Source organism: Peromyscus leucopus, chromosome 19, assembly GCF_004664715.2.
Source record: "Peromyscus leucopus breed LL Stock chromosome 19, UCI_PerLeu_2.1, whole genome shotgun sequence".
Classification (NCBI taxonomy): domain Eukaryota; kingdom Metazoa; phylum Chordata; class Mammalia; order Rodentia; family Cricetidae; genus Peromyscus; species Peromyscus leucopus.
The window spans coordinates 13,579,622-13,593,356 of record NC_051079.1 but is presented as its reverse complement, the minus strand read 5'-3'; positions in this window follow the sequence as shown (position 1 = coordinate 13,593,356).

Sequence of the window (13,735 nt, the reverse complement as noted above, 5' to 3'; positions counted from 1 at the left end):
AGACAGACATTGGGTTATGGGCATTATTGAGGTCTTGAGTCTGGTCTCAGGATCTGCTTCTCAGGGCTTGTTGTCTTACCAATGTCCCTAATAACATCCTTAGGAGAAAGATGTGAGCATAGAAAACTAATTTGGGAGAATGAAGCAAATATCAAGAGGAGAACTGGAGTTCACACAGATGCATTCACACCAGTTACCACTGTGAGCTGTTGGGATCTAGACACAGTAGCATCTCTGGAAGCTTGTGTAGCACACATACCTCTTGTTTATCTTCAGCCTCCAGGAGAGCGGGCTCTGGGGCGTTCACTTACTAATTTCCTTCCACTATGGTGGGTAGGAAGGGTGCTAATTAGATGACACTCTCTGAAGGGTTCACAACACGCCCCCACGGTTGGGCGTGTTTGCATATGCTCAGCCGACCTGGACACTTCCGCCTAGCCAGTTCCAGGTCAAGATAGCCATTTCCAGGTCAAGGCATCTCGCGTGACCAGGATCCATGACTTTGTATGGTTACGTAAGCACACAGTGTAGCCATGTGATCTACACACATGCGTGGAGTAGTTACGTCGACCTGTGCACGCCCAGCCTTTATAAGCCGGCGCCATATTCCCGGCTCCTTCTTCTTCTCTACACACGTGTCTCTCCCACAGGCCTGCGCACTCTCTGTCCCTTTTATCTTAATAAAACTCTTATTAGATGATTCTGTCGTGTTTTGTGACATTTCCTTGCAGGGTAAGAGCACAGCGCTGCAAAATAACTAACACTCTCAACTTGCAATGAAGTGGCTGGAAAAAGCCCCCAGGGAAAGAAATCCGGGTGCTAAAAGTAGGAAGCCAAACACACATTCATTGAAATGTTAGGGGTGGGAGGGATTTAAAAAGCACATAGGCATAAGCTGACTTTACTGTTCTGGAGGATTTTACTCTAATTTGATAGTGGGTATTAAGATAAAAATGAGAATTTTTAAAGTGGAATTTTAGTCAATTAGAATTTCCAAAATTGTCAAAAACCCTTTAAACAAAAGCCTCATCAGAATGTTGGATACCAAGCGTAGCTTTGCTAAGGAAGACAGATTTGTTCAGCTAATCTATTTAAGCTAAGTTATTTATTTTTACTTCTGCTAATAAGACTGCCAGAGGTAGATGTGATGGAGAATAAACATGTTTCTTGGCTCACTGGAAGAAGGAAAGAATATGAGTCATGCTTATGTAGACATTTGATTTGTTTAGAGAGGCATTAGCACAGATGAGCAGAACTGTATTTTTTTTTTGAACAAGTAAATAAACTAGCCCTGGGGCTTGGGACTCGTTGGCAGTACAAGACAGCATCAGAGAGACTAGAAATGTTTACTTTATTATTTACCATGAGAGAATTATCTTAAAGGAGTAGATTTGGTAGAGATTTAGGGAGACGTTACTGATGCTACATGAATAACTGTTGGAATTAGTGAGATGGCCATGTAACAACAGCCACATAAAATATACTGCAAGAGGCTTGAGAGATGATTCAGTGGGTAAAGGAGTAAAGCCTGCTGCCTAGGCTGATGGTTAGAGTTCGATGACCAGAACTGACACGGAAGATATGTTGGAGAAGCACAATCCACAACAATGAAGTCTGTATCATTTGTGTTGTGTATAGGAAAGGGCAGAATGGGTTTTCTGACTTCCCATTCATTGGGTAGCTTATACTCTTACACATGAAACATTTGATTTCTGTTCACTGAAATCAATTCTGTCATTCAGCGTGTAGTATATGCGAAGTATTCTGCTAAGACTCCATGCAATACAAAGTCAAGTTGAACGGCTAAGGCATATAGGCTAATTAGTGGCCAATGTAAGCCCCTCAAGCCACACAAGTGGCTAGACCCCTCCCCAAGGACCTCTAATTGCCAGGTTCCACCCACAGAACACTCTAACTGCCCTAATTGCTGGACCCTGCCCCAATCCTACAGACTGAAAAACCCAATCTCTGGCCATGAAATCCTATCAGTCTCCAACCTGGAAAGCTCCACCTTGAAAAATTCCACCTACTTCCCAAGAAACTTCCTATATAAGCCCTGTATCCTGTTCAGCTTGCCACTGCTTTTCACCCTAGAGGCAGCCACCACCCTGGTTTTTTCCCTCCCCCAAAACCTCTTGTGTGAGGTTTGTTGTGCAGTGTGACTTTGTGGTATTCCTTGGCTCCCAGCTGCCAGGATACCTTTCCATCTGAGCTGTAATGCATACAGCCAAGATGGGGGAAAATCCCAACTCAGTTATCCAAGGCACAAGAGGCTTCTCAGACATCTATAGAGAAGTATCACGTTGTGTGACTTTACCTGGGGAGATAGGAACAAAGTTCTGCTTACCCAGCTAGGGCCCCAACAACAGACAGACCAAAGAAACAATTCAATCCATACTCATCTTAGTGAGGCAGTGTGTTTATTGGGGTTTACCCAAAAGAGTATGGGTGAGGGGTTACTTATGCATGCACGATTCACAGGTAGCTGCATCACCAGCATAAGTGACAACTCAGGAAAGCTTCATCCTTGGAGATCCCTCCAGGACCACTGCACAGCCTGACCAGCCAGAATCCTATCTCAACAGCAATTACCTGCTGCTTAGATAGCCTTGTGGAGATGTCTTGTGAGTCTCAAATCTTGTTAGTTCTGATGACTTTTGGACCCTTTAGAAGCCTCTTTCCAGGAGAGAATGGTTCAGTGTGGAGGAAACAGCAACTTCACAACACATCACTTCTCAGGACAGCGAGGGACTCCACCATAAAATCAGATGCCCAGTAGATTCCCCCCTTAATGGAAATTCTCTTAGGCAAACAGTGTTTCCCATTAGGAATGAAGCTTGCTTTCCCTTCCCAGCCTCTCTGAGTGACTGTAGATGTGGATTGAGTGGTCGGTGATGCCCACAAATCCTAGCAGCACTGAGTATATGTCTTAGCAGATATAAGCTGCATGAAATGGTTGCATCTCTGCCGGCTCCTTGGCCTATGTGCAGCCAGTGTACAGGAACCATTAGATAGGATTACAGACAACTGTTCTAGCCCACTTCTTGGTGGTAAGTGAGCAGATCAGCTTATTAGCTCCTGTCTCAGATTAGTAATATTATGGAGGAGTCAAGTCCCGCCCAGCTGTGCGATGATATGAAGCAGGCGGGCAGCTTGTCTGCAGGGAGCTCTTTGTGTTGGCATCAGGGCTTTCCCAGCACATCCCTGTTCTGGAGGTTACCCTCTCTTTTACTACCCATAGGAATGCTCAGGATGCAGAGATCAAGTAAATCATGCCGATAAGCTTTTAAAAAGGTAAAGTTAAAGCTAAACTTTATTCTAAGGAAAAGCTCATTTTTTTCAGTTCCTCCTGACTGTGAAGTTTTAAAAAGGCAAAGTCAAAACCCAGAACTTTTCCCTTTTTTTCCCCTTTCATTATGCACAGATCCACCTGGCCATTTGCATGCAAATATATACTTGAACATATTCCCAACTGTACCCACTACTCTGGCTGTGCATTGGAACCGCTTGGGAACAGACAGGGAGGAAGGAGTGTCTCATCTGGGCCTGGAGATGCCAGGTCTGGCACTGGGCAATAGTGGATATTAAACCAGAACACCGGATCATCAATCTAGCTGCATTTTCTGTCTTCCAGTCTCAGCCTGGCTACTGGAAAGGCTTTTTCAGAGCATGGATTATGCAAATAGATTCAAGTGTGTGTGTGTGTGTGTGTGTGTGTGTGTGTGTGTGTGTGTATGTGTGTGTGTGTGTGTATGTGTGTGTGTGTGTGTTTGTCTGTGTGACTGACATGTGGAAGCCAGAGGTGACAGTGGATGGCTTCCTCCATTACTCGCTACCTTATTTCACTGGTAGGCTTTAGCCCATCTGGAGTGTTTCTGTGGGCTGTGCTGAGAGCTGAGATACATTGTTTTTTTTCATGATACACACTATTTTACTTCAGAATACTCTGCTATGAATACCGATTTGGTCTTTGGATTTTTAGTAAATGGGTGAATGGAACTGGATGCTTTGAGGGAAGAGCTAGCAGCTCTGCTGTCAACAAAAAAGACTTCCGAGAGCAAATTAGAACTTCGAGAACCTTCAAAGGCTGTTGCTTTCTAATACTCTGCTGATAAAGATGCTATTTATAAATGCTGTTCTTTAAAGCACATAAGGAAAGGTATCAGCATTTGGAAAGTATCCTGGTAGGTTCGTCAACTAGACATAACCAGAGTTACCTGGGAAGAGGAACATCAACTGAGAAGCGCCTCCATCAGATTGGCCTGTAGGAAGGAAGTTTCCGGGGCATTTTCTTTATTAATAATTGATTTGGGAGGGCCCAGCTTATTGTGATTGGTGCCATCCCTGGGCAGGTTGTCATGGATGGTATAAAAACACAGGCTGAGCAAACCATGGGGAGTAAGTCAGTGAGCAGTGTTCCTCCATGGCTTCTACTTCAGTTTCTGAAGGTTCCTGCCTTGAGTTCCTGCATCAGCTTTCCTCAATGGTGAATTATGATCAGGATCTGTGAGCCAAAGAAACCCTTTCCTCACCAGGATGCTCTTGGTTGTGGTCTTCATCACAGCAACAGGAGAGTAATGAATACAGTAGGTCTGATTGATCTATAACCAACATTCTCCAAGTGACTGGTGCATGATGTCATGAAGTTATACTTTACATTCAACGAGCCAATTAGACCAGTGCATCTTAACTAAAGGGCAGAAGAGGATTTCATTTGTCGATTTCAGATTTCATATGGTGACTACCCTTTAAGAAACAATCATTTTCCGAGTTTTAGCACAGCACAGAGAAAACTCACAATTATCTGAAAAAGACTCTTAGTTAGCCTTACATTTTCCAACTTCTTATCTGTGGGTCCACATGGTCTTAATATATGTCAGCTGAAAAAACACACTGTAGAAAGGGTGAAGGCAGAAGCAGTTATTGAAATCCAGATGTCATCTACCAATCTAAGCTGTAAGGAGATCTGCAAAATTATAGGACAATGTTACTCTCCTCTCTGATTTTTAAAAATATAATTATTTTCACAGTGTTATATAATTAATGTATGATGGGTTTACTTGTCTTATTTTAAAATAGATACTTAAGGTTTTTCTATTTAACTTTTTGTTTTGTTTTGTTTTGTTTTTTTGTTTTTGTTTTTGTTTTTGTTATTCAAGACAGGGTTTCTCTGTGTAGCTTTGTGCCTTTCCTGGAACTCATTCTGTAGCCCAGGCTGGCCTCGAACTCAGAGATCTGCCTACCTCTGCCTCCCGAGTGCTGGGATTAAAGGTGTGTGCCACCACCGCCCAGCCTATTTAACTTTTAGAATGATGAATATTGCCCACAGAAACAGTGTAGAGGTCCATGGGGCCATGACATTCATATTCTTCCTGATAAAGCATTTCCACCAGCTGGTGTTTAGTACTCACAATCTATACTTGGAGAATTGGGAGTACATACAAATTCAATTCTGAAACATGGAGACTGAACTTCTGTAAATAATTCTAGTGATAGCCATGAATCTTCAAAGAAATGCAGGAGCACTGAGCATAGAGAGAGAGACTCACTAGTGTTCAGCAGAGGCCAGGCAAAGCCACCATGCCGTTTCTACCTAGACTGTCAAGGGCAAAAATTGCCATCACATCTTTTAATTTCAAGTCAGTAAAAATGTGTATGTATTTAAGGGGCTCCAAACCAAAATTCCTTCCCCTCCATGGTAAAGACCTGGCCAGACATTACGTTTCCCTGGCTCAGTGAACAGTAAAGGGATGTCACTAAACTTGAATGAGTTGATGCACAAGCTTTGACCTGCTTTAACTTCAAGGTCTTTAAAAAATGGTTATATCTGCCATTCACAAGTGTGTTCTGAGCAATATAAAGCATGCCACACATTTAAAAGTCAACAAGTGAAAAACTTTACCCCCGCACCTTCCCCCAAGAACTGACTGACTTTTTTCCGTGTCACATGCTAAATGTTGGTTTAGAAGTAGGTTAAGGACATTGCTAGAAGACAGGGGTAGCATGCTGAGTCATTGGTGACAAGACTCTTCTAAATGGATCGCTCTTTTATTTTCCCCGTGAAAAGTCAGCTTCCAATGTAATAAAACATCACGGTCCATAGCCAAGTCCTTAGTCTAGCCCTTGGAAGCTTCCTGAGTACCCCGGCTCTCAAGTCTCACCTATTGCATTGGAATCTGAAGTTTAAAGACCTCCAGTTGGTGCATAAACACCACAAAACTTTGGCAAACATGGTCACAAGGATATATGTCGTATTTTTTGCCACATTTTTTTTGCATTTCCTTTTGAGTGTTATTTGACTTTTACTTCAGTGTATTTTAAAGAAACATAATCTCCTCGTTTGAGGAGATTGTTAAAAGGTTTATTTTGGGGGCTGGAGAGATGGCTGGGCATCAAGAGCACTTGTTGCTCCTACAGAGGTCTCTGGTTTGATTTCCAGCACCCACATGGTGGTTCACAACTATCATAACTCCGGTTCCAGGGGCTCTGATGCCCCCTTTGACCGCTGTGGACACTAGTCATTCACGGGGTGCATGCACAGACATGCAGGCAAAACACTCCCATGTAAAATGAATGAGTCTGGAGAAGTTTGGAAATAGTAGCAGTTATCGGCTGTCTTAACACTGACCATATCATAGCGCTAATAACACCGGACAGCTAAAGAAACCCTGACCGCAGGGCCACGGAGCTTATTCAGAGAATTGACACAGTTTTGTTTGTTTTTAAAGGATTTTGTTTTACATGAGCCTTTCTTTTTTAAGGAATGTTTTTATTCTTTGAGAACTACATGTAATGTGTTTTGATCATAGTCACTCCAATGCCTCTCAGGTCCCTCTTCACCTCCCTACCCCTTCATATCCTTTTTTTTTTTTGAATACACACCTTCAACCTAAATTTGTGCTGCCCATATACTACACAATCTTCTCTTAAGGAAAGATTTTTAAATTGGAAACTTTTCCATCTAACTCTCTATCTGAGTAATGCCACACATTCATTCACACACACTCTCATACACATATACATTGCATAATCACACACATGCACACATAGATGCATGTATACATATATGCATGTACACACATACATACAAACACATGAACATACACAGAAACAGTCACACACTTACATATGCCTTCACACATGTACACATGTATATATATATACAGACATTTTTAGTGGTGCTGGGGATGAAACCCAGGGCTTTGTACATGCTAGGCAAGTGATCAACCACAGAGCTACATTTCAAGTCCCAGTGACACATATTTTTATTGGGAATTGATCAATTTTCACAACAACTTGATGATAGACACATTTAAATGTTTTTTAAGATACCGCATTTGTCTGCCAGATACCAGTCGTGGGCACTCCAGTTACTAATGCCCCTCAAACCTTTGAAATGTGGTGAAGTCACTTTCATACAGAAATTGAGACCCATTGTCCAAGCATCTTTGGTACACTCCTCAGAAGGTGGCCTGTTTGCATGGCCAGCTCCTCACCCGGCTGCTGTGTGATAGCCTGCCTTGGGTAAGCTGAGATCATTGGCAGGCTTCTTGGAAGCGATGAAAGGTCTTTTTATAAAACCAGACCGTGTTTTGCAACAGCTGGCTATTTTTGCTTCAGAGTAGCTATCAGGCAAAGTGTAAGAGGACAGCACAATGCCATCTTTTCATGCCGTCATGTGGAATGTGTTGTTTTTCTCAGTTGCAGAGCGGATAAAAGAAAGACTTAAATATTACATAGTGACTTGGTACCTATGTACTCATGGCTCTTAATGTCAACTGAATAAACAACTAACTGTAGTTTATAAATATAAGACACAGATTAGACATTCCTGTGTGTAAAGCATTATATTAATGAAAAGTTCCGAGCTCACATTCTGCACCTCTTGAATTTAAATGATTCCTCCCTTGTCTCTGGTCTGCTCCCATTTTAGTGTGGCCCAATGAGAGACGTTTAAGAGGATGTGCTTTCTGTTCTCTGATGAAAATGCCTGTCAAATGTAAGTGCATTCCATACTTCCTGGAAATCCTATTAGCCAGTACCAGAGGAGAAAAACATGAATCATTTATTGGTGAGAAGTGTGAATTAATTCGCTGTCCACTTAAATCATAAAGATTGCTAAGAATGCAGAGCCGTGAAAGGCATGCTGCTGCTTCATGTCAATGAAAGAACGGGAATGTGTGCTGACTCAGTGGTTCAAGTCCTGTCCTTTGTCTTCAGGCCTTGATAGTCTGTCTTCTACGTGTTCCATTCCATTGGTGGGGCTCTCCACTGAGGTTTTCTTTCCTTTCTTTCTTTCTTTCTTTCTTTCTTTCTTTCTTTCTTTCTTTCTTTCTTTCTTTCTTTCTTTCTTTCTTTCTTTCTTTCTTTCTTTCTTTCCTTCTCTCTTTTTTTTGTATTGGAGTTTTCACTTCCAGCTTCATTTCAGTTTGGGTTTTCTTAAGTATTTCTATCTCTTTATTGAATTGAAATCTTCATTACTTCAGCCAGTCATTTGTTTGTGGTGTTTTTGATTTCACTCAGTTTATTCCTGTTCTCTTTAAGTTCATTTGGGTGTTTATGACCTCTTTGAATCTTTGAATTTTGTGTGCTATCTTGATTTGAACATCATACAAGGTGTAAATGTATGGAAACATCACATGATACCCCGTGATAATGTTCACTTAAACATCAGTAACTTTAATATATAAAGTTTGAATTTAAGAGATCTTAGATTTATTTAAAAAAGAACAATAGCAATAAAACAATGGAAGATTTTGCAAATTTGATCGCAATGGACACTAAACATAGAAAAGCAGTATGTATGGGGTTAAATGGGAAAAAGGGTCAAATTAGATTGCATATTTGGTGAAAATGGTTTTGACTCCACACCGGAGATAATGATTATGTTAAGCATACAAAGCCTAAAGTAGGCCGGGCGGTGGTGGCGCACGCCTTTAATCCCAGCACTCGGGAGGCAGAGCCAGGCGGATCTCTGTGAGTTCGAGGCCAGCCTGGGCTACCAAGTGAGTCCCAGGAAAGGCGCAAAGCTACACAGAGAAAAAAAAAAAAAAACAAAGCCTAAAGTAATTCATCACAGATGTTTTTCTACATGAAAGGATGCAGCAAGTCTTTCATGAAGCAAGGAAGTTATACAAGATGGAATTCTGAATCTATGCAAAGGTCTGATGAGCAAAGAGACAGTAAATAAGAGGGCATGTAAAACCCTGACATGACATAATGGGACAAGGAGATGCCTTTGACTTCATTTTTTGTCAACCGTCTACTGCAGGGCCTGCAACCTGCCCTTAAGAGTAGTGTGTTCCCCAGTGAGACTCCTTTGGAGAGAACAAAACTTGTGTTTTCCAGTGTGTCCATTGGAGACAGCTTCTGGGCTAGGGATGGGGCTCGTGTCCAATTCTCCCTTCAGTTCCAGGACCCCCTTCTGGTGCAGACCTGTGTCTGCTCAGCTTTTCCTTGTTTATTTTTGTTAATTTTACCTTATTATTTTAATTTAACTTTATTTATATTTTTCTTATTTCTTTTTACCAGGTAGGTCCTTTACATATATTTTATGGTTTCCCAGTACAGTGTTTTATGGGATTGCTGAGCATGCAAACGAGTTGGTCTCTGCTTCTTGTGCCTTCTCTTGGGCTCTTTTCCTTCTGTTTGTTTTGCCCTATTCTGATGTTTAGTTTTTGTTCTATCTTATTTTATTTTTATCGTTATCCTTCAGAACAGTGGTTCTCAACCTTCCTAATACTGTAACCCTTTAATACAGTTCCTCATGTTGTGGTGATCCCCAACCATAAGATTAGTTTTATGGCTACTTCAAAACTGTAATTTTGCTCCTGTTATGAATCATCATGTAAATATCTGTGTTTTCAGATGATCTTAAGTGACCCCTGTGAAAGGGCTTGTCAACCCCCAAAGGGATTGCAACCCACAACTTGAGAACTACTGCTTTAGAAGAAAGAGGGTAGATCAGGAGTTAAGGAGGAACTGGGAGAAGTAGAGGGATGATAAACTATAATCAAAATATATTATGTGAGAAAAAAAAAACCAAGTGGTTATAGAAACCAAAAACCAAAAACCAACCAAACCAAAGAGGACAAGTATAAATATTCTCATTTAATACTTGTTTTTGAGGGACTGGAGAGGTGGCCCAGCAGTTAAGAGAACTTGCTGCTCTTGAAGAAGACTTGATCTTGGTTCCCAGCTTCCACACGGTGGCTCACAGCCATTTGTAACTCCAGTTCCAGAGCATCTGACGCCCTCTTCTGGACTCTGTGGGCACTATATGCACATGGTACACAGAAATGCATGCAGACAAAACACCCATGCACATAAAACAAAATAGGATATGAAAAATGTTTGAGATATAATTTCATATTTAGCAAAATACTTAAAATGTAGTCTGTAGTGTTCAACATAAGTGGAAATGAGATCCAAACTAACATAATAACGAGGCTGGGGAAATTGAAATGTAACTGTGAAGTCCTTATGTGTGAGGATGTAGAATAATATTTGAAGCTAGTGTAGTGGTGCACACATGTAACCCCAGCACTTGGGAGGCTGAGGCTGGAGGATCACAAGTCTCAGCCCAGTCTGGGCTACACAGTGAAACCCCATCTCAAGCAGTAGCAATAATGATACTTGAGAATGGACTTTATATTTTAAAAAAATATAATATAAATTCCAAAGCAACTAGCAAAAATTTGAAAGTAATCTCTCCCCTTTCAGACAGGGAGCACACAATTATCTGTCCCACTTCCTCACAGTGTGATGCACTTGGGCAAACACTTCTTTCATACACCATAACTGGTGTTTTAAATTATAGAGATTTTGAATGTATTTTCTCACAAATATATAATAAAGTAATTTAATTTATTTTAAATTATATTTCCAGATATGATTATTTTGGAAAGATCAGCTTTGTATCAGTGCATTTGAAACTCAGAAGTACTAGAATTCAGAAGAAAAAATAAAATTGGGAAAAATAAATTATGTAGAGTAGGGCCCCATATAGAGGAGCTACATGTGGCACCAGGGATGATATGTCAGGAAAGAAGGGCTTTGAAAACAGGAAGTCATAGTAGAGAAAACAAATAGATTGATTTGGAACTACTTCTAGTAGGTGAATCACAATGATTTCATGTGGTGATATGCTATTATAAAAACATCTCCAACAATCGAGAATGGAACTTTTGCTGAATCTCACAGCCAGAGTTAATAACACACCGTGAGGTCGCTTAAGTCTTATGGCTGACCTCCTACTGTACTCTGTTTGTTTAACCTGCTTTTTTCTCTTTTTTTGATTCTGTGTGGATTTCACATCATGCATCTCTATCCCATTCATCTCCCTGTCGCTTCCTATCCGCCCTCTGCCCCTGCAACCCAGCCCTTAAAATAAAATAAAATTTAAAAGAAAAACAAAACACAAAACCAAAACCGAACAAACATATAAAAAAGGAAAAAAGAAGTCTTGGTGTGGAAGCTGTAGTGCAACACAGTGAGTCACACAGTTTGCCCTTTAGTCCACACATCTTTACTTGTAAGTGTTCATGGCAATGAGTTATTGGTCTGGCTCCAGGCCTCTGGTTTCTGCTACACCTTAATACTGGGCCCTCACTGGGACTCCTGCTGGATATCCTGCTGTTTCTTTGTGTCATGCAGATCCTGCAACTTTGGATCTGCAGGTCCAGGCCCTTCCCACGCTCCAGCAGTTCATAGATGGGGTGGATGTTGGGGTGGACCAACACATAGCCCTGGTTCTGGGCCTGGGTGGTGGCTAGGTTGGTCAGCCTGCCACCTCTCCCTCATCACCACCACCAGGGTGAGTCCTCCAGCACTGCTCTGCCTAGCTCATCCAGGCAGCAAGGAGAGGGGCCGCTTCTCCTGCTCTCATGCCCTTGGGGGCCAGCTCAACTGCACCCACACCACCAGGGCCAGCTCTACTGTTTTGCCCAGACACAGTGCAGGGCCCACTGTCCCTGAAGTGCTGCAGTTGGTGAGGTGCAGGGTCAGCTCTCCTGCTTTCCTGTCCTGGAGGAGGTCAGCTCTCCAGCCTGCAGGTAGCAAGGGGGTGGGGGACATCTTCATGGCAGCTGAGGCGGGTGTGGTATGGTAGGTGTTTAACCTGCTTGAAGAGAACAATGCAACAATCAACCTTACATGCTTTGGATTGTCCATGTAGTCAGCTGTTACAACCTAAGCTAATACATAGCTGTAATCTGAAGTTAGGTACTCTCCCGTGCCCAGAGTACCACATATGTGTTATGGCAATCATTTTTAGGAAACAGAAAATCAGCTGGAAGTAGACTTATAGAATGAATACCCACCATAAATGTTGGACACAGCACAGGAATGTTTCTTTATAAACTATGATATTTGCAATACTGTGATGTTCCATACATTTATACCTTGTACAATGTTCAAGTCAGGTTATCACACAAAGTTCAAGGAATTTGAAGAGGTCACAAATAAATACCCAAATGAACTTAAAGAGAAGAGGAATAAATAGAGTGAAGTCAAAACACAAATAAACGGCTGACTGAAGTAATGAAGACAGTGTGGGCTGTGAAGTTTTAATAAGAGGTAGAAATTCTGAAGCAAACCCAATCTGAAATGAAGCTGGAAGTGAAAAATTCAATAAGCCAAGACACACAAGCAAACAAACCAAAACCCAAACAACAACAGCAACAACCTCAATGGAAATCCTCACCGACAGAACCTGGGTCAGTTGCACTCCATGACTTAATCCCTTGTAAAACTTTGCTAAAGATTTCTGTAACATGTTCCTCATGCCTTCCCTGTGTGATGCCTTCTGTGCTGTTCAATGAAAGACAGACACTCAGACACACAGACATGGGTATAATACACAGGACAGCATTAAAGCAGGCACAGATTCAGACTCAGGCAAGGGACTGACAGACAACAGCAGATAACACACGGGGAGCAAAATGGAGAATTCAGATCTGGGCCGGCCCTTCTCAGGTGACAGCAAGGGAGACGTACTGATTCCCTTCCTTATTGCTACTGGACTACTGGTGACTCCGAGTGTGGGTGTGAGACTTTTTTTTTTCTATTCTGATACGTCAGTTTGAAATGTCCCAGAAATAAAATAAAAATAAATTCCTCCCCTCCCCCAGGTATTTATTTTCAGTTGAAGGGACGAAGCATTCAGAGTCTCCATTATTAAATGATACTAAGTTAGGTCAAGGCCTGAGGGTCCCTACCCTCCCACATGAGTAAATGTTACTTGACTCTAAAATGCACAGTGACAGTAAAAATAAGAGCATGATATACCAGATGTTTGGGGAGGTGATGGATGGGAAATGAACGGGTAGTCTCTCCGGTCTCTTTATAGGTATACTATTCTTTGGCTTATGTGGCAGGACATTAAGTGATCTTTATGGCAACTTTGAAGAGTTTCTGGATGTGTTAAGGTCATAAGGGGAGGTAAGTGAGCTGACTGGGAAGTCTTTGTTCAGCAAAGTTAAACTTGCCCTTCAAAACCAACTCACAAGCGCTATAGAAATTTTATCAGCTTGTTGACAAGTCTGTAATAACCTTCTCTAGGCATCTTGGACCCTGTCAGCCATCTGATTAGGCCCTGGAGACTTAACGCTGGATTATAAATGCTATTAAGTTCTAAAGACAGAGACGACTGTTTCTGAAGAGATGATTGAGTGGGTAATAACTCTTGCTACATAGGCTCAAGGATGGAAGTTCAAATCCCTAGAACCCATGGAAA